This window comes from Salmo salar, chromosome 28 (assembly GCF_965601325.2).
Source record: "Salmo salar chromosome 28, fSalSal1, whole genome shotgun sequence".
NCBI classification, from domain to species: Eukaryota; Metazoa; Chordata; class Actinopteri; order Salmoniformes; family Salmonidae; genus Salmo; species Salmo salar.
Window position 1 is genome coordinate 6,439,167 of NC_138318.1, and position 19,046 is coordinate 6,458,212.

General features: G+C 42.3%; 1 long non-coding RNA gene across 1 annotated transcript in view; it reads left to right on the forward strand.

The window, feature by feature from the left end:
• The first annotated feature begins 955 nt into the window (after window positions 1-955).
• LOC106589341 (uncharacterized) overlaps window positions 956-19,046 on the forward strand; it is a 73,489-nt gene continuing 55,398 nt past the window's right edge. The window contains exon 1 of the long non-coding RNA XR_001324832.3: window positions 956-2,270. This is a non-coding gene — a long non-coding RNA (uncharacterized LOC106589341). The remainder of the gene's footprint in view (window positions 2,271-19,046) is intronic.

The window sequence follows — 19,046 nt, forward strand, 5'->3', positions numbered from 1 at the left end:
GGGTGTGTTCGCGTGTGCGTGTTGGGGGCGAGGGAAATTGATTTAAACTAAACACAGCCCTAACAGTGGGGATGGGAGGATGTGAAGAATAGCATTTATTGTGTCCTCTAGCAGGGCTAATTGATTGGCTGGTTTCCTCTCCCTAAGTGGCTTCTGCACCCCTGGGGATCTGTAATTACTCATTTCCACAAACACTCGCCATCCTGTCTAGTCATTCACCAGACTGTGTGTGTGTTGTGTTTTACTGTTTGTAAGTGGCCGACAAGACACAGAAAAGAGGCTTTACGAGTGAGAATGGAAGACGGAAAGAGAGAATAACTGCAGCTCCCAATCAGGTTGAGTTCAAAGTATCCCTCAAGTCTCTGTATAGAGCTGTTCTTCGGCCTCTGAATGAGCCCTTGTGACCGTGGAGGTAGAGAAAACGCACAGACAGGACAGAGATAGTGAGACCCAAAAGACCAGTGAGAGACTAAAGAGACCAGAGATATGAAGTAGTGTCCCAAAACCCTAAAGCAGATGAAGACTGAAGATCTCTCAGAAATTCCTTTAGCAGTGGGTTATTCTGACACACATTTGTTGACCAATTTATGTCATGTTCCCATTGTGATACTTTTTGTGAATAGGAATCATTAGAAGTTACTCTTTTCGTGATTGTTTAAAAGGTTTAATTTCTAATTTCTCTCTCACATGTTGCTAAATATAGAAAACCACACAAAGTTGCAGGAACCCCTATAAAACACAATTATAAAGACATCACTTTCGCTTTCCCCTGGTTAACCCACAGCAGCCTGTGCAGCGGCGGAGGGAGAGGCTGAGGAACGCGGGAGGAATGTTGCTGTGTTACCGGAGAGGCAGACTGACTGACTGATCACACACTGAACAATGTCTTTGTGTTCCGCGGCCCAACCCCTCTAGTCACGCAACGCGGTGTGAGCACACACTTTCCGTAAGCGCTCAGCCCTGTTCACACAAGAGCGCTATCAAGTACCTGCATCTTTACAGGATCGCGTGCACTTCAGGTGTTTTGGGAATTCAGGTGTGAGTGTGGGAGGGAAAACCCGGCGCGGGTTTTTCCATTGACTGCATCCGAAACATCTGGCAGTTTTGATTCCCAAGCTTTTTTTTTGCTGCGTCTTGGAAGTGCATCAACTCAGGGAGCCAACCTGAACATCGGAACAATGGTAATGATAAGTATATACCGATGTTTGAACAAAACGTTTTTGTGGGTTGGCTTCTCGTTGATTGCCCCTTTTTACGCACGCTTCCCACACTCACCCGGTCCATTCTGTGTACAGTTCCACTACTCTTCTTAGCCAAGCCGAGTTTTTGCGTGCTAGTAATTTAAAATGCTCAAAAATAACAGCATGCCTGCTGGCAGGGAGACTTTAAAGTGATGTAAGACTGCCAGCAGAGCGTTCAGTCAGAGAAGGGCCTGTTCTTGGATGTAGCCAGTAGTGTTACTGCCAAGTTCTGTTAATTTGATTTAAGAGAGAACATGAGAATACAGAAAAATAGGTGAACAAGTCCATGTAACCGACTTACATTAAAACAGTATGCGTTTTATGCAAGTTGGGAACAGCTGGAGTCACACGTTTGTTTGTGGGTGGGGACTACATATCCCATCGGCCACTGCCCAAATTCTTTGGGTTAGCAGCTCTCAGCATGGCTCAGTTATGTGCTGGCTTTTACCGCGTGATAAGCGACTATTTGGAAATGCAAAGATGCGTGAGAAACTAGTGCGCGGCTGCACTGCAAACCGCTGGATCGCGCTACAGTCGAACAAGGCAACGCCAAGAACAGACTGGACTACGCGAGAACATTTCATCCAAATCTGGATTTATTCTGTTTTTAAGTGAATTTTATAAATTAAGCTGTTTTCGCAGTCATGTGCTCTTTGGTTCATTGACTATTGGATCTCATGGGATAGCCTATGGCTTGTCCCACGGGTCAGATGTGCGTGCGTGGTGGAGAGCTTTGCATGGAGTTGTGTTCAGTTGAGGATTATTTGACTTGTGCGTGGGGTTCTTCGTTTAGATTTTGACATCCATATATTTTTACGCATCATGCTTATGGATATTAATATCCCGTGTCATATCCATAGTCTACAGTTGCCCAGGAGTTGGGCTTTCAGAACTCATCACCATCAGTCACACAGGTGGATGTCACATAACGGCCCTGTGCGTGATGTAAGAAGAAACTGGATTTTGGATTGTAAAATGTCACCTCTGGATAAAATGTGGCAAGAACATAGTTTTGCATTGGCCTTACAGGTAAACCACTTTCATTTGTTTCTCTAAATAGGCTTATTCTCTGTGTACGTGCGTTTTAGCGAACTCTGTCATGGAGTGGAGTTTAGTCCGCAATGCGTGTATGTAAGCAACTTGGATGACATATAAATATAATGTTTGTTGGTGGATCAAAGTGGTCCAAAGAGTTTATCATCCTATCATAAACGTAAAGTTAGCTGATGCATTTTCTCCAAAACTTCTCATGTCATGTCAAGCAACTTTGTGCAGGTCGTTTCTATGGTGACGTTTAGAGAACTAGAGTTCTTACAGTCTGCTGCTCTCAAGCGGTGGTGACGTGTACAGACTTGTCCTACCATTCAATATCAGTTTGCCCTCCCTGTATGGAAACGTTTCATTATTTCTGCAATGTTAGCTGGACCTTTATGGCCCATGTGATAGTGCACTGTTATGTAATGGCAGGGTTGCTGCTTCAAGTCACAATTTGCCCCCTCATAGCCTGGTCCCAGATCAGTTTGTGGTCTTGCCTGCTCCATTGTCAAGCCAAACATAAGAATGTGTGACAAGGAGTTGACATGATAGCACAAACAGACTGGCACTCCGACTGGCCCCATCAAACGCAACAACATTGAAATGAACACAATTGTAATGATGGGAAATTGACTCCTGTCCTTCCTTCAGACCTGGTAAAGGGATCCTGATTCAGCCTGCCCCTGTGTGTAAGGTTGGGGAGAAGGAGCTGTTCTCCCACTCGAGTAGTCTAGGCCAGTTGTTCAATGTGGGTGATGTTCTCTGTGTGGAATGTAATCACTTAATGTCTTCTCTCTCCACTGGGTAGTTTATAGAATGGTGTCCTTATAGTATTTGTCAACTGTGATCTTTTCAGTATGTGATGAAGTAATACTTTATTAATCACATGTATTTATAGGGCCCATTTTACAACAGCATTTATTACAAACTGCTTATGTAACTGAGCCTAAAACCCCAGAGAGCAAGCAATGCATATGTAGAGGCACGGTGGCTAGGAAACACTCCCTAGAAAGGCAGGAACCTACGAAGAAACCTAGAGAGCAATCAGGTTCTGAGGGGTGGCCAGTCCTCTTCTGGCTGTGCTGGGGGGGAGATTATAAGAGTACATGGCCAATTAAGGCCAGATTGTTCTTCAAGATGTTCAAACGTTCATAGAAGACAAGAAGGTTCAAGTAATAATAACAGTGGTTGTAGAGGGTTCAACAGGTCAGTAATGTCAGTTGGCTTTTCATAGCCAAGCATTTAGCAGTCAAGACATGTGTGGGGGAGGAGGGGGGGGGGGGGGTCCGGTAAACAGGTCAGGGTTTACATGGCCGTAAATCAGACATTTACATGGACCCTTAGAACTTAACAGTGGGACTAAGCAGTGGAACAGAACAGGACGTGTGTGTGTATTACCTGTTGAAGTACAGGTGCACCTATCGTGTGTCTGTAGTAATAGCTCTGCCTCCACCTTGTGGTTTGAACGGGTTAACAATCTCTTGGGAGTCTCCTAGAGCCTGCTCAATGTACCACAAAATGCCCAACACAGTCAAATACCCCCACCACCTGGTGATGAGATAGTATTGCAGACAAGGGTATTTTTATTAGTAGGAAAATAACTATCCTTGCCACCACCACTAGGGTGTACTAATGTCCCTATACCTCTGGTGAGATCATTTGGATTGTGGATACTGTGTAGTGAAGAAATGCATGATCAAAAGTTTGACGTGTCCAACTTTGAAGATTTTACGCTTGCTCGGTTGCATGCTTGCTCTCTCTCTTTCTCAATTCAATTCAATTTGCTGTATTGGCAAGATGTGGCAATGTACATATTGCCAAAGAGTACTTTGGAAAGTGTGTGATTCTGTCACGCCTGCTCACGCTCTTCCCCCCTGGCCCTCGGCTGCCCTGCATTACACACTCCTGCCACCATCATTTACGCACATCTGCCTTCCCTCGTCACGCGCTTCATTGATATTGGACGGACCTGGACTCTCTTAATCACCTGTTTATTACCTCCCCTATAAATGTCTGACTCCCCGTACCTGCTACTCCTGTCCGGCGTCAGCCCTTACAGATTAATTTACAAAATGAACATAATTGTAATAATAATAATCAAGATTGTCAAGGGGACAATCAATAACAACAATAATTAAGGGTAAAAATAACCATGCAATGGACAATAACAATAACATAGAGGACACGTGTAGGTTAGTCTGTCAAACACTGTCCCTCATCTTATGGCAGGCAGCAATGTTGTGCACCGCCAACTCATAGCTCTCATCTTCTTCCCCCAACAGGAAATGTAGACTATTCTCATCAGAGCAGTCTTTGAAACCTTGAATAAGGGTTTAAAATTTGGGGAAATGACACTCTAATTGTTTAATATTTTTGACATTTTGTCAGGAAATGCAGCTCCGTCTCAGGTTCTGCTGTGGTGCAGTGGTTGCACAGCCTTTCCTCTACATGGAGCCAGGTTTCCTGTGTCTACCCTTCTCAATGGCAAGGCTGTGGTCACTGAGCCTGCACTTTGTCAAGGTCTTTCTAAGGTTTTTGATCAGTAACCATGGTCAAATAGTTTGCCATGGTGTACTATCGATTTAGGGCCAGATAGCACTGCATTTTTCTTTGTGCTTGTGCTTTTGTTTCCCAATAGGTAATGTAGTTTTGTTTTGACTGTGTTGTAATTTGGTTTATTCTGATTAATTGGATGTTCTGGTCCTGAGGCTTAAGTGTGTTAGTAGAACAGGTTTGTGTACTCAGCCCCAGGACCAGCTGGATGAGGGGACTCTTTTCTTTGCTCTTGGCATTGCAGGGCTTGGTAATGATATGAGAGGGAATAACTGTATTTCAGATGTTTCTAAAACTGAATTGCTCTTTTTTTAGATTGTGTTATTAGTGGATATTGACCTAATTCTGCCCTGCGTGCATTGTTTGTAGATTTCCTCTGGACATGTAGGAGAATCTTACAGAAATCTGCATGCAGGGTTTCATTGGGGTGTGTCCCCCATTGGGTGAAATCTTGTTTTGCAAGTGGACTCCACACCTCGCTGCCTTAAAGTGCAATTGGTTCAATGACACATTTAAATTCTTTTTTTAATGGCGTAGAATGCCCTGCGTGCTTTCTCTCTCAGTTCATTCACTGCCTCATTTAGTTGTCCAGTTGAGCATATTTTTAAACTTAAGTACTTGTAGTCTGTGCAGTACTCTATATATTTTGTACCAATTCAGAACTTTGGTCTAATTCCCTGAGATCTGGATCTAATTATTTTGGTCTTGTTGGGGTTTACTGCCAGGACCCAGGGTCTGGCATTACTGCTCCAGCAGGTTCCAGACCCTGCTGTTGGCCATGTGCTGTGGGTGACAGCAGGCACAGATCATCTGCGAAGAGCAGGCATTTAACCTCTGGATTGTGGAGCCTAACACGAGGGGCTGAAGATTTTTCTAGAATAGTGGCCAATTCGTTGATGTGAATATTGAAGAGCGCATGCTCAGATTGCAACCCTGGCAAAGGCACCGCCCCTGGTTAAAGAATTCCATTATTTTCTTGCTAGTTTTGATGCTGCATTTATTGATTTAATTATGTCATATGTTTACCCCCCTACACCACTTTGTAGAACAGTCCCGTATGCCAAATAGAATCAAATGCGTTTTGGAAGTCGATAAAGCAGGCATACATGTTGGTATTATTTTGGTGGACATGTTTATCTATCAGGCTGTATAGGGTGTAAATCTGATCGGTCGTGCGATGTTTTGGTATAAATCCAATTAGTTTTTTTACTCAAGACATTTTAGAACTCTTACATTTATAATACTACATAAAACATTCCCCAGGTTACTGTTCACACAAATGCCTCTGTAATTGTTATGGTCAAATTTGTCTCCGTTGTTCAAGATTGGGGTTATGAGTCATTGTTTCCAGATGTCAAGAAAATAACCTACACTTAGGATCTAATTAAACGGCAGGTCGCTTAGTGGTTAGCGCGTTGGGCCAGTAACCGGAAGGTTGCTGGATTGAATCCCCTAGCTGACAAGGTACAAATCTGTTGTTCTGACCCTGAGCAAGGCAGTTAACTCACTGTTTCCCGGGCGCCAAAGACGTGGATGTCGTTTAAGGCAGCCCCCCGCGCCTCTCTGATTCAGAGGGGTTGGGTTAAATGTGGAAGGCACATTTCAGTTGAATACATTCAGTCGGACAACTGACTAGGTATCCCCTTTCCCAATGAACATTTTGCACTAGTGAATCTGAGCATCTCATTTAGGATGCCATCAGGTCTGCATGCTTTTTTAAATTTGAGGGCCTGAAGTTTCTAATAGAGCTACTGGTCAGTAATTGGGGAGTCCAATGGATTTTGATTGTCCTTTATAGATTTTTCTAATCCATTCAACTTCTCATGAATTTGGCATTGTTTTGCGTTTGTATCAATTTGAACGGTGTTGTAGACTGTTTTAAAATGGGTTGTCCATATGTCACCATTTTGTATTTTTTGGTTACTGGTTATTTTCTGGTATTCTTCTGTGCTGTTTTGGGCTCATCTGTATGAATTTCTGATGTTATACAGCTTACTGGGCTGTGAATGTGTGGTTGTTTCCAGGTCTGTTCTTTTGAGGACCAAGGCAATTTGGCTGTGATTAGACAGAGGTGTTAGTGGCTTGACGGTGAATGAGCTGAGAGAGAAAGGGTCAGTGTCTGTAATCATATAGTCTACTGTGCTGTGGCCAAGAGGTGAGCAATAGGTGAATTTCCCCAAAGTGTCCCCCCGTAACCTACCAGTGACAAAGTACAGACCCAGGCTTCGACAGAGCTGCAACAGATCCCTTCCCTTTTTGATGATGGTGCTGGCACTGTTGTTTCTATCGGGGAGATGAAGACAGTTAGAAACGGTATGGGCTGTAATAAAGCTCTCTCCTCATGTGGTCGTTAGATCAGGTAGTGTTCCTGTGCTCCCACAGATCAACACATTTTCCTGGGCCTGGAAATAGCACGTCTCCTTCTCAAGGGTGGTAAATATCTCCTCTGAGTAATACAGGGATTCTGAGGGGGGATATATATTGTGCAAAGGAACAAAACCTTTTCTGTCAGTACAAGTCATTTTTTCAGTTTTAACCAAATGTGATATTTACTAATTTTGAATGGATCAATTCGATTTTGCGGTTCGGATTTGTAACAAATGATCTATCCTTCAGAGCTTCCGCTTCTATTGACAGAGCTGTGTTTCTGTGACGGCACAATTACCTCTCTGTAGACTGTGGGCCGGTGAGTAACAATGTCTGCCTTACACCATGTGTCCTGCAGAATGACGACATCAACATCTTTCAGATAAAAAAAAAAAAACTCCTGTGCTAAACACTTCAGTCCAAAGGTTGATGAGTTTAAGCCCTGATTGTTCCACATGCTAAATGATAGCGATTTCATGTAGCAAAAAGAAAGAATAACACAGTCAAAAATACAGTAACAACTAACTACTAAGTTGTTACGAGTACGATAAACAATGGATAACAGCAAACATTTGTTCTCTTTTACATTTTTCATTTTTCCTTATTCCTATTCATTGAACAAGCAAACTTTTAGTACAATAGCTGTGTGTGTGTGTGTGTGTGTGTGTGTGTGCGTGCTTTTAGTGCAGACGTAATGGAGGAGCTGTTTAACCTCTATGGGACCCCTTCCCGTTCTCATCCCGGTAACGGGATTGCTTGACAAGATAGCATGGCGCGAAATTCAAACAGCAAAAATCTAATAATTTAAATTTCTCAAACAATCAACTATTTTACACCATTTGAAAGATAAACATCTCCTTAATCCAACCACATTGTCCGATTTCAAAGAGGCTTTACGGCGAAAGCATAAAGTTAGATTATGTTAGGACAGTACATAGACAAAAAATTACACACAGCCATTTTCAATGCAAGGACAGGCGTCACCAAAAGCAGAAAACCAGCTAAAATTATGCACTAACCTTTGACAATCTTCATCAGATGACACTCCTAGGACATTATGTTAGACAATACATGCATTTTTTGTTCTATCAAGTTCATATTTATATTCAAAAACAGCATTTTACAGTGGCGCGTGACGTTCAGAAAATGTATTTCCCCCAAAACTGACGGTGAATTTACAAAAATACTCATTATAAACGTTGATAAAATATTAAACTGTTATTCAAAGAATTATAGATTAACATCTCCTGAATGCAACCGCATTGACAGATTTCAAAATAACTTTACTGGGAAAGCACACTTTGCAATAATCTGAGTACTGCGCTCAGAAAAATACACTAGGCAATACAGATACCCGCCATTTTGGAGTCATCTAAATGCATAAATAGCATTAGAAATATTCACTTACCTTTAATAATCTTCATCAGAAGGCACTTCCAGGAATCCCAGGTCCACAATAAATGTTGTTGTGTTCGATAAAGTTCATAATTTATGTCCAAATAACTCCATGTTGTTAGCGCGTTCAGTAACCTACTCAAAATGTAGGACGCGCAAGGAAAATGTCACGACGAAAAGTAAAAAAAAGAAATCTATTTACGTTCGTTCAAACGTTGTATAGCATCAATCTTTAGGGCCTTTATAACGTGAAACTTCAGTAATATTCCAACCGGACCATTGCTATGTCTTGAAAAACGTTTTGGAACACAGGTCCCTTCTCACGTGAATGTGCGCAATGAACTGATGTGATTTTCTGAGTCACCTACTTCCTAGCCTTCTCGTTCAGTCTGTGTTTGCCGCAAAAGCCTCAAACAACTTTCTAAAGACTGTTGACATCTAGTCAAAGCCTTAGGAAGTGCAAAATGAATCCTTAGTCACTGTGTGTTCGATTGGCAATGACTTGAAAAAACTACAGGCACCAGATTTTCATTTCCTGGTTGTATTTTGCCTGCCATATGAGTTCTGTTATACTCACAGACACAACTCAAACAGTTTTAGAAACGTCAGAGTGTTTTCTATCCAAAGATACGTTTAATGCTAGCTAGCAACTTACCTTGGCTTCTTCCTGCACTCGCGTAACAGGTGGTCAACCTGCCACGCAGTCTCCTCGTGGAGTGCAATGTAATCCGCCATAATCGATTGCCGATTGTTATGAAAACTTGAAATCGGCCCTAATTAATCGGCCATGCCGGTCGACCTTAATTGGTCGACCTCTAGTCCAGACTGGCTGGGCCGATGGAGGTGGTGATGCTCTGGTGGTGGGTGAGGCCTTTGGGGTGCACTGGGTCTCTCTCTCTCTCTCTCTCTCTCTCTCTCTCTCTCTCTCTCTCTCTCACAGACACACAAGCGATTGTTTTACTACCCTTATTGGGACCAACATTTTTTTTGCTAACCTTAACTCCTAACCCTAAACCTTACCCCTAACCCTAATTCAAACCCTAATTGCAACCCTGAACCTAACCTCTAAGCCTAAAATAGCCTTTTTCCCTGTGGGGACCGGCGAAATGTCCCCACTTGTCTGAATTTTCCTTGTTTTCCTATCCTGGTCCCCACAAGGATAGTAAAACCCAAAAAACACACACACGTACACACACACACAAACTTGAGTTCAGATGGCTACGGCCTAATTCCAACTCTTACCCTTAGAGGCACTTGAAATAGTTCTGAAATTACTTGACAGGTATACGCAGTATGGTTCAAGCTCCTCCTTGTTCCCAGATAGGCTGAAGATGGAACAGAAGTGGCTAGAGGCCTATTTAGAATTGGGCATAGAGCACTGCAGGGAAGCTTTTTATGTTCCCTTTAACCACTGGGTGGCAGCAACGCTCCATGCATGAAGTGCCCAGTGATTCAAGAATTGGCCAACAGTCCCAGCTAGAACGATCTTCTGGCCTTATTACCCAACTCACAGATTCCAGCACTGCCAGATACAGACACAGATATAGTCCTTTTCAGATACTAACTCTTAAAAACAGCGAGTGAAACTCCACATTAAATATGGAGTTGTCTGCAGCGTTGGCAACACATCCTGACAACAGAATGAGTCAACGACTCCCTCCCCCTCCCCTATCTGATTATAGCCTATATCCAAGAGGGTGCTGTTTATATAATGTGTTTTTTCTGCGGTGTCACACACAACTCATCATGTACTGACAGCCAGCTCATTAAAGCATTACCGATGCCTGATTGACTGGAGAAAAACAGCCAGTGTAGGAAATCACCCAGATGAGCCTCTTACACGTTTGTGTCTTTTCCTAGAATGCTTTGCTACCAAACGTGTTCCCACAGTGCCTCTTTCTCTGGGGGGAATCGGTGGTTTGTTGGTTCGTACGAAGCAAAGCTTCTTCTTTTTTTTACACCGATGATGCGTTGTTTGAGTTTGGTCAGGGTTTTTTGCAGTTATTTTGCTACAACGTTCGTCATTTTTTGGTTTTCTGTTGACATCCCAGTGTCAGTGTCAATCAATAACTGTCTGCGAGTCCTCTACTAGCAGATGAAGTGTTGCTTTTTTGAATCACTCCGCTGCTCTGTAAAGTCAACTGGGCTGTGATATATCCTCAGGCTACTATGATCTGTTCAACCAGGTCCTGTTTATGGGAACCACTCAGCACTTCCATTAACACTCCTCTCCTCCTCTGCTATACGTTTTTTGTTGTTGACTGCCCTATCTCTCTCTACCCCTGCCATCTTCTACCCACTCCTACTATATATTTTTCTCTCCCCACCTCTCCACTCTCTCCTCTCATCTCTCTTTTCCTCCCCAGGGGGTCTCTGGTCTCCTCTCTAGCCAAGTAGAACTGTCCCTGGCCAGCACCCTGCAGCTGTTCTCCATTCAGACACACAAGAAGTTAACCTCCTTCCCCCCATCCCCCAGAATGAAAGAGAAAGGAGAGGGGAGAACTCAGTAAATATGTTTCTGATCGAGAAGTGCAAGTAATTAACCCTCTCTTCCTCCCAAAACAAAAACACACTTCAGCTTTGCATGTGTCACGGAGGGAGAGAACTGTGTGTGTGTGTGTGTGTGTGTGTGTGTGTGTGTGTGTGTGTGTGTGTGTGTGTGTGTGTATGTGGAGTGTCTCCATGTTTCTCTATGGAGACTGGCAATGGAGGCTGAAAGTATTGGATTTAGGGTTTTATGTTGTATTTCTTGAGGAGTAGCTGGGATTGCATTTGCCTGCGGTTCATCCAGATTGAACGCCTCTCAAGTTGTTCTGCATACTGAATCCATAGTGTGCAAGAGTAATCCTAAGGGATAGTTGGGTTAGCTTTACCCCTCTTGATATTTGTATGAGCTAATGATTGATGCTCAGCACCCCAGTTTATTTTATACACAATTAAAAAAGCTCTCAGAAGAAGAACACAAAACCCAGTACCCCACTCCGCCCTCCCTTCCCCTTACCCACAACACACACCCCTCGTCAGGAAGCAACACCTCCTAATTGGGATGGATGGACCTCATTATGTAATGTAAAGACAGAGAGAACAGAGAGAGGGAACCAGAATAACACAAAGTGCTAGAAAAACAAACAATAAAAGGAACACGCTCCGTTTTCTTTCCACTTCTGAGACACCCAATGCCGACCCGGCTGTAAGTGGGAGACTAGTGTGTAGTTTGGCTGCAGAGTGGCCTCTGCCTTTCTCTCTCTCACTCTCAAATGTTCGGGTGGTTCTGAGGATGAACAGAACACTTTCCCTCCTTCTCTTAAATGTGTTTAAAGAGAGAGCGGCCCTTGGGATAGACTTGTGGCCCTTATGAATATTTTCCTAGCTGGCCCCTCCTATAGCACCTCACTAATCATCTCTCTTTTCATGTGCCCGCCTATTGATGTCGTCTTTGAGCGTCAGCGTGCTAATGTTATTAATAAGGACAATAATGCATGTTATTGATCAAGTGCTTTCATCAGACCTAAAAACGGGCTATATAGAATAAGAAAACAGCATCTTTGTTCATGTGCTGCCCAGTCATTGACAAATCTTTTCTTGTTTCTTTAATGTCTTCACCTAAGTTTTTACAATACTCTTGTTTTTTCCTTCTGCTTTGTACTTAGAGTATCTGTGGTTTGCTGGGCTCCCCTGTGCCCTCATTGTCAGTGGGTCCATACAAAGGGTTAACATCGCTGGCGATTGGCGACCTCGTTCTTGTTTGCTACATGTTAAGTTCTGTTTTTGTACCACACTGAGAACAGGACAAATTATGCCCTGGCTTTGAAAAGAGTGCACCCTTCTCTCCTCCTCTCCTCTGCCGCACCACCACCTCTCCGCCTCCTTTGCCTGTTCGCTGGATTCCTGTCGAAGCGTGTGAGAGGAATTTAGGTGGTTTACTTACTCATGCTCTGTACAATCCTCTGCCTGAGCTCACTCTTTTATACGGAAGCCAAACTATGCAAAGTCCTACACACAAAGGCATCGTTTAGATGGATCTGTTAGCCTGTAAAACATTAACCTTGTTTGTGTGTGTATCTGTGTGTGTGTGCGTGCACACGTGTTTATCGGCATGTGTTTATCTGCATGTATGTGTATGTATGTATGTGTGTGTGTGCGTGTATGTGTGCGTGTGCACATTGTTGCCTTTTTCATTGAGCTGGCCGCTGTGATAGGTTTCTTTGGACCAGTTAAAGTGTGTGATAGATGCACGCCAGTTTGTGTAGCAAAGTCCAACATTCCTTTACACTCTCCTGCAGATTAAAATAATCAGCATTTTGCACATTGCTTCTTAGCATTGTTGTGGCGCTAAGTGTAGGCCTGTGTTTTATGCCAGTGAAATGCCAGCAGATCCATCAGCTACATGTGATCTCTCTCTCTCTCGTGTGTGTGTGTGTGTGTGTGTGTGTGTGTGTGTGTGTGTGTGTGTGTGTGTGTGTGTGTGTGTGTGTGTGTGTGTGTGTGTGTGTGTGTGTGTGTGTGTGTGTGTGTGTGTGTGTGTGTGTGTGTGTGTGTGTGTGTGTGTGTCGTTGTAGTAGGTTAGGTAAGTATGTGGTGAAAGGGCTGTGGCGGTCATGAAATTCTGTCAGCCGGTGATTGTCAAGCAATTATACAATGGGTGGTTCTAATCCTGAATGCTGATTGGGTAAAACCGCATTCCAGCTGATGTCTATTCCACAAGTTACCACCGGCTAAATCTATGACATTACAATGGATATTTACTCGTTTCCATCTGACAGCACAATACACTGTCTCATTAGCCCAGCCAGGCAATTTATGAACTTGATCTCCACTATGAAAAGCATCTAGACATTATCTCACATTTCTTTTAGACTAACATTTAGTTTTCAACAGTGGCGGAGATTTGTGTAAACCTTGCTGTCTGTCTCTCCGACATTTGCAACAATATTCAAATTCAATCTCCAGCTGTCCCATAGTAATGAACGTGTCTGTTGGGAGTCGGGACGAGACAGACAGGCAGCGATTCTCAACCAGTCGAAATCATGAATCAGCTGGCATCATTTTTATGGATATATATACAAAGAATTGTCAAGTGAAAAAAGGTCAAATTAAATGAAGTGCAGCTAGTTTGCAGTCTTTCCAGCTTCAGTTTGAAGTGATTGTGTTAGCTGTGTTGTTGGCTAGCTCTGAACAACAGTGTCCTGATGAGTGAGCACATTTTCTATGCCAGGCGTAAATTGTGCCTCATGGCGATGTATCCAAATGAATGTCACTAGAAAACAGCTTCACCAAATTCAAATGCAGCTATTGTTGTTATTCTGGCTGCACTGTTTGACATGACTGTAAGTTAGCCATAGTTGGCTGTTTAGCAAGCAAGGGATAAGAACGTTGCCAGCCAGTATGGCAATGGAACATTTAGAACAAACGATCCATAGATACAGAATAAAAAGACTGAACGACTGAGTCGCGTCTCTGGCAACCGAACCGATAGAATGAACGACCAGCTTGGGTAGCAACCCTAGATTTGTGTTGGGACTATATCTTGTGGAAGGATGAAATGGTATGAAAAGATTCAGCAAAATAATGTTTTTAATGAAAATATGTCAATCGTTATTTGAATATGTTGGTAACCCATTATATAAAAGTGATAATGCCCTCGAAGCCGGTGTTTGGAGGATATATTGGCACAGTTTGCCGGACCTACACTTCATCTCGGTCCCAACAACACCCGTGCCAATCTATCCTCCAAATACCGGCTTCTCGGGTTTTATCACTTAAATAACTGCCAGTCTCATGGTAATTGACCGTCAATTAACATAAACACATTTAGCATTTCCTGGCTTCCGCTCATAGCCTACAAACCATTGATGCAGACCTTTGGAACATCTGCATTTTAAAAAGACTAATAAATCCATGTAATATTGTCAGCGTGTGTAAAAGAGGCGAAGTCAGGTGCAGGAGAGTAGCATGATGTAAACAGGCACACTTTATTAAAGTTCCTAAACGAGAGCACAACATAAATGAAATGCGCTCAAAAATACGGAACATAACAAAAGTAAAGCGCGTAAAAAGACACCACAGCAACATGAAACAATTACACACAAAACATGATGGGTTAAATACAAGTAGCTTAATTGGGGAAATGAAAACCAGGTGTGTATGGAAACAAGACAAGACAAATGGATATATGAAAAATGGAGCGGCGATGGATAGAAAGCCGGTGACGTTGATCGCCGGTGACGTCGATCGCCACCCGAACAAGGAGAGGAGCCGACTTCGGCGGAAGTCGTGACAAATATAGCATACACCATCACAATAAAGCCATTATTTATTTTAGAAAGGTCTAAAGAAACATGATATGAATAAACTTGTGTCTATTTCAGAAGAACAGAATAGCATACTCTGAGTTGTCCTTAAGTTAGGCCATGAACTGGCTGCCATATGGCTATTGGCTACACTAGTTTATTTAGCTGACAAGATTTGCTTAGAATTCCGTCGCATTATTTTGTATTATTTCATAGTATGTAGAATACAATTGAACAAAGCTGAATAAAATAGAAATTATATTTTCTCCAAACAATTTGAGGGAGTGCGCACATGCAGCTATTCTGTGTTGAGTGGTTAACAAAGAATCAGGTACTCCTATTTGCTTAATTTAGAGTTATTTATGTAACTTTAGTTGTGATAAAAACATTGGACTATATGTCTAGATTTTGTATATATTCTAAGGCTGCATGATGCGACTAATGATGATTTGAAAAAAGTCAAATGAAATGCATGAGCTCTGCTTTGATTTTTACGAAGGCTGTACACACTTCATCAGTCTCTCAATTACAATTTGACCAGCACTTGATAATGCCTCGAATTTCCCGGCGGCATCCCCTTTGTGTGGCCGTAATGCCCCATAAAAAATCCATGCCTTTTGCGGTCAGTGGCCGTTGTGCCCTTGGGCGGAATATAATAATTAAAATTCCCATCTCCTGGCTGCACGCTCTGAATCACCTCTCACTCACATGGCTGTCGTAAAGAGAAGCAGTGTGCTTAATATTAGGAAAGTTGAGAAATAAATATAGTAGGCCTAGCCTATAGAAAGCTGATGGGATCCTCTTCTTTTTAATAGAGGCCATCACTCTGTTTTCTCACACAATTGCATCGCCTATAGAAATGTTGCGCAAGATTTTCGATGATATTTGCATTGATGTCAGAGTGATTAGAGGGACAATAGAGTGCTGAATACCAGGCAGTTAGCAAGTTTGGTAAGCTACTGATGACCATCAGCAGCATCAGAGCTTGGAGAAGCCTAATTACCGTGACTAAACGGTCACGTGGAATTTGACTGCCGTCATGACTCGTGACAGCCGGTGTGTCGGTAATACGGTCACCGCAACAGCCCTAGTGGTGATACAGCATCTCAGCTTGATTACTTGGTCATGAGAGCAGGATTTGGGTCTCTTATTCCCTAACACACACACACCTTGCTTTAGTAATACACAGATTTAGATTTAGACCAGAGAGTGTAAGCCTGTGGCATAAGTAGCTAATGTGTCACTGCGTTCCTGATCCAGCTTGGGCTTGTTTCCGGCATTGTTGGAGTTGGAGCGCGATAAGTCACAGCTTTAAGTGCTCTAAGTGAGATTGCCCTCCTCACTCTTATGCTCACAGAGGTTCTGATTAACTCTTTCATGTCCAGCTAGAAAGCACAGCATCTGGTTAGATTGTGAGAAATAGACAGCATACTTTTGAAACAGTCTTAGTTTTGCTTGCCCCCTGTAGTTAAAACATCACAAGACGGTGCAGAGTGCTCGATTTGGCTGCTGGGGGACAAGGAAACCAGCAGCAAAAAACCATTGACAACTACATACTGTTTTCAGGGTATTGTTAAATAAATTCTATAACTAAGTTGTATTTATTTTTATTTGTTTTGGGAGGGTAGATCAGCTTTCATATTTCAGATAGATTTTGGCTTCTATCAATGTAATTGTTTGCATAATTTCCAATTCCCCATATATTTTTTATTTTTAAATATATATATTATTATATTTTCCTTCTTTATTATTTCCCCTAATCGTACCACCCCAAATGACAAGTACTATTGGAAAATTAAATTATGTTTATTGCCGTTCCGTTTGCTTCCATTTAAGAAATGTTTTTTCAACCGAATCGCGGAATGAATACACCCCTGATCACCTGCAAACACAGTTCACATTCATAGCAGCCACATACAAACAGCATGATCACTTTGGTTGTTCTATAATTTCTTCTCACATCTAGGCGCTCTCCCTCTTTCACCTTTTCCCTTTGCTTGTGGACATCAGTGCACAACACAACAGCTGTATGTGACCAGGCGAAAAAAACTTTCCAAGCCAAATCCACTAACCGCTACACACAGCCTACATCATTGGCACCGTTTTATCTAACGACATAATCAACATAGCTACTAGAACTAATGCATTAGTAAACCCGCTACAATCATGCAGTAAAGTGTATAGTTTAGCAGTTACACTGACGGGCCCCGGTGGTAATGAATTAATACAACCAAAGCTTACATTGACTTAGAAGAGCTCTACTATTGGATAGCCATAGCCAACTAGCTAACATAGCATCCCTCTTTGTTTGAGCCAGGTCTTTGAGTAGGCTTAACTAGCTAGCTGTATTCACTAGCTAAGTAAGTGAAAAAGAAAGTAAAAAGAATACAACAAAATATTTCTAGCTCCCTCTCCCGCTCTTGCTTCTCCTTAATTATAAATTAATTTGTTCAAAACTGTTCAACTATTGTCTTTCTCTCTCTTTGAGTGAACTACTCACCACATTTTAAGCACTGCACTGCACTACACTGCTAGCTAGCTGTAGCTTATGCTTTCAGGATTTTTTTTTAATTCACTGATCATTTCATTGGGTGGACAACATGTCAGTTCATGCTGCAAGAGCTCTGATAGGTTTGAGGACATCCTCCGGAAGATGTTATAATTGCTGTATAAGTCTGTGGAAGTGGGTGAGAACCATGAGCCTCCTAGGTTTTGTATTGAAGTCAATGTATCGACGGAAACTAGCTGGACGGAAACTAGCTGTCCTCCGGCTACACCAGAGAGTGCTGTAAGAGGTTACTGTAGACCTTCATTGCAAAATAGTGTGTTTTAATACAATATTTTGTGACATGAATATATTTAGTATAGTTGTAGCTTTTTTTAATGAAATTCACTGAGAAGGATGACCCTCCCCTTTCTCCTCTGAGCAGCCTCCACTGGTTGGTTGGATAAAAAAGATAAGTAGGACCCTCACGTATCTGAAATGACATGATCAACTAATGTTTGCTGATCATGAAAAGCATGCAGTTACTTGCTGTATAGTTCTGATGATAGAGCTACAGTGCTGTGAAGTATTTGACCCCTTTCTGATTTTCTCTATTTTTTCATATTTTTAATACCAAATGTTATCAGATCTTCAACAAAAACCTAATATTACATAAAAGGAACCTGGGTTTACAAATAAATATATACAGTATATACTTATTTTATTGATTTAATTAAAGTTATGCAACAACCAATTCCCGTGTAAAAAGTAATTGCCCCCTTACACTCAATAACTGGTTGTGCCACCTTACACTCAATAACTGGTTGTGCCACTTTCAGCTGCAATGACTGCAACCAAATGCTTCATGTAGTTGTTGATCAGTCTCTCACATTGCTGTGGAGGAATTTTGGCCCACTCTTCCATGCAGAACTGCTTTAACTCAACGACATTTGTGAGTTTTCAAGCATGAACTAGTCGTTTCTAGTCTTACCACAACATTTAAATTGGGATTAGGTCTGGACTTTGACTAGGCCATTCAAAAACTTCAAATTTGTTGCATTAAAAAAATTATTGTGTAGACTTGATTGTGTGTTTTGGATCATTGTCTTGCTGCATGACCCAGCTATGCTTCTCTGATACAGAGCAAGAATTCATGGTTCCTTCTATTAAGGCAAGTTAGCCAGGTCCTGATGACATGGTTCCCATTATGCCTGGCGAAAACCGAACACAGCATTCCACAATAAGAACCTTATACCAACGGTTAAACATGGTGGTGGTAGTGTGATGGTTTGGGGATGCTTTGATGCCTCAGGACCTGGATGACTTGCCTTAATAGAAGGAACCATGAATTCTGCTCTGTATCAGAGAATTCTACAGGAGAATGTCAGGCCATCCGTCTGTGAGCTGAAGCTGAAGCGCAGCTGAGTCATGCAGCAAGATCCAAAACACACAATCAAGTCTACATGAAAATGGCTAAAAAGCTACACATTTGAAGTTTTGGAATGGCCTAGTCAATGTCCAGACCTAATCCCAATTGAGATGTGGTGGCAGCACTTGAAACGAGCAGTTCATGCTTGAAAACCCACAAATGTTGCTAAGCAGTTCTGCATGGAAGAGTGGGCCAAAATTCCTCCACAGCGACGTGAGAGACTGATCAACAACTACAGGGAGTGTTTGGTT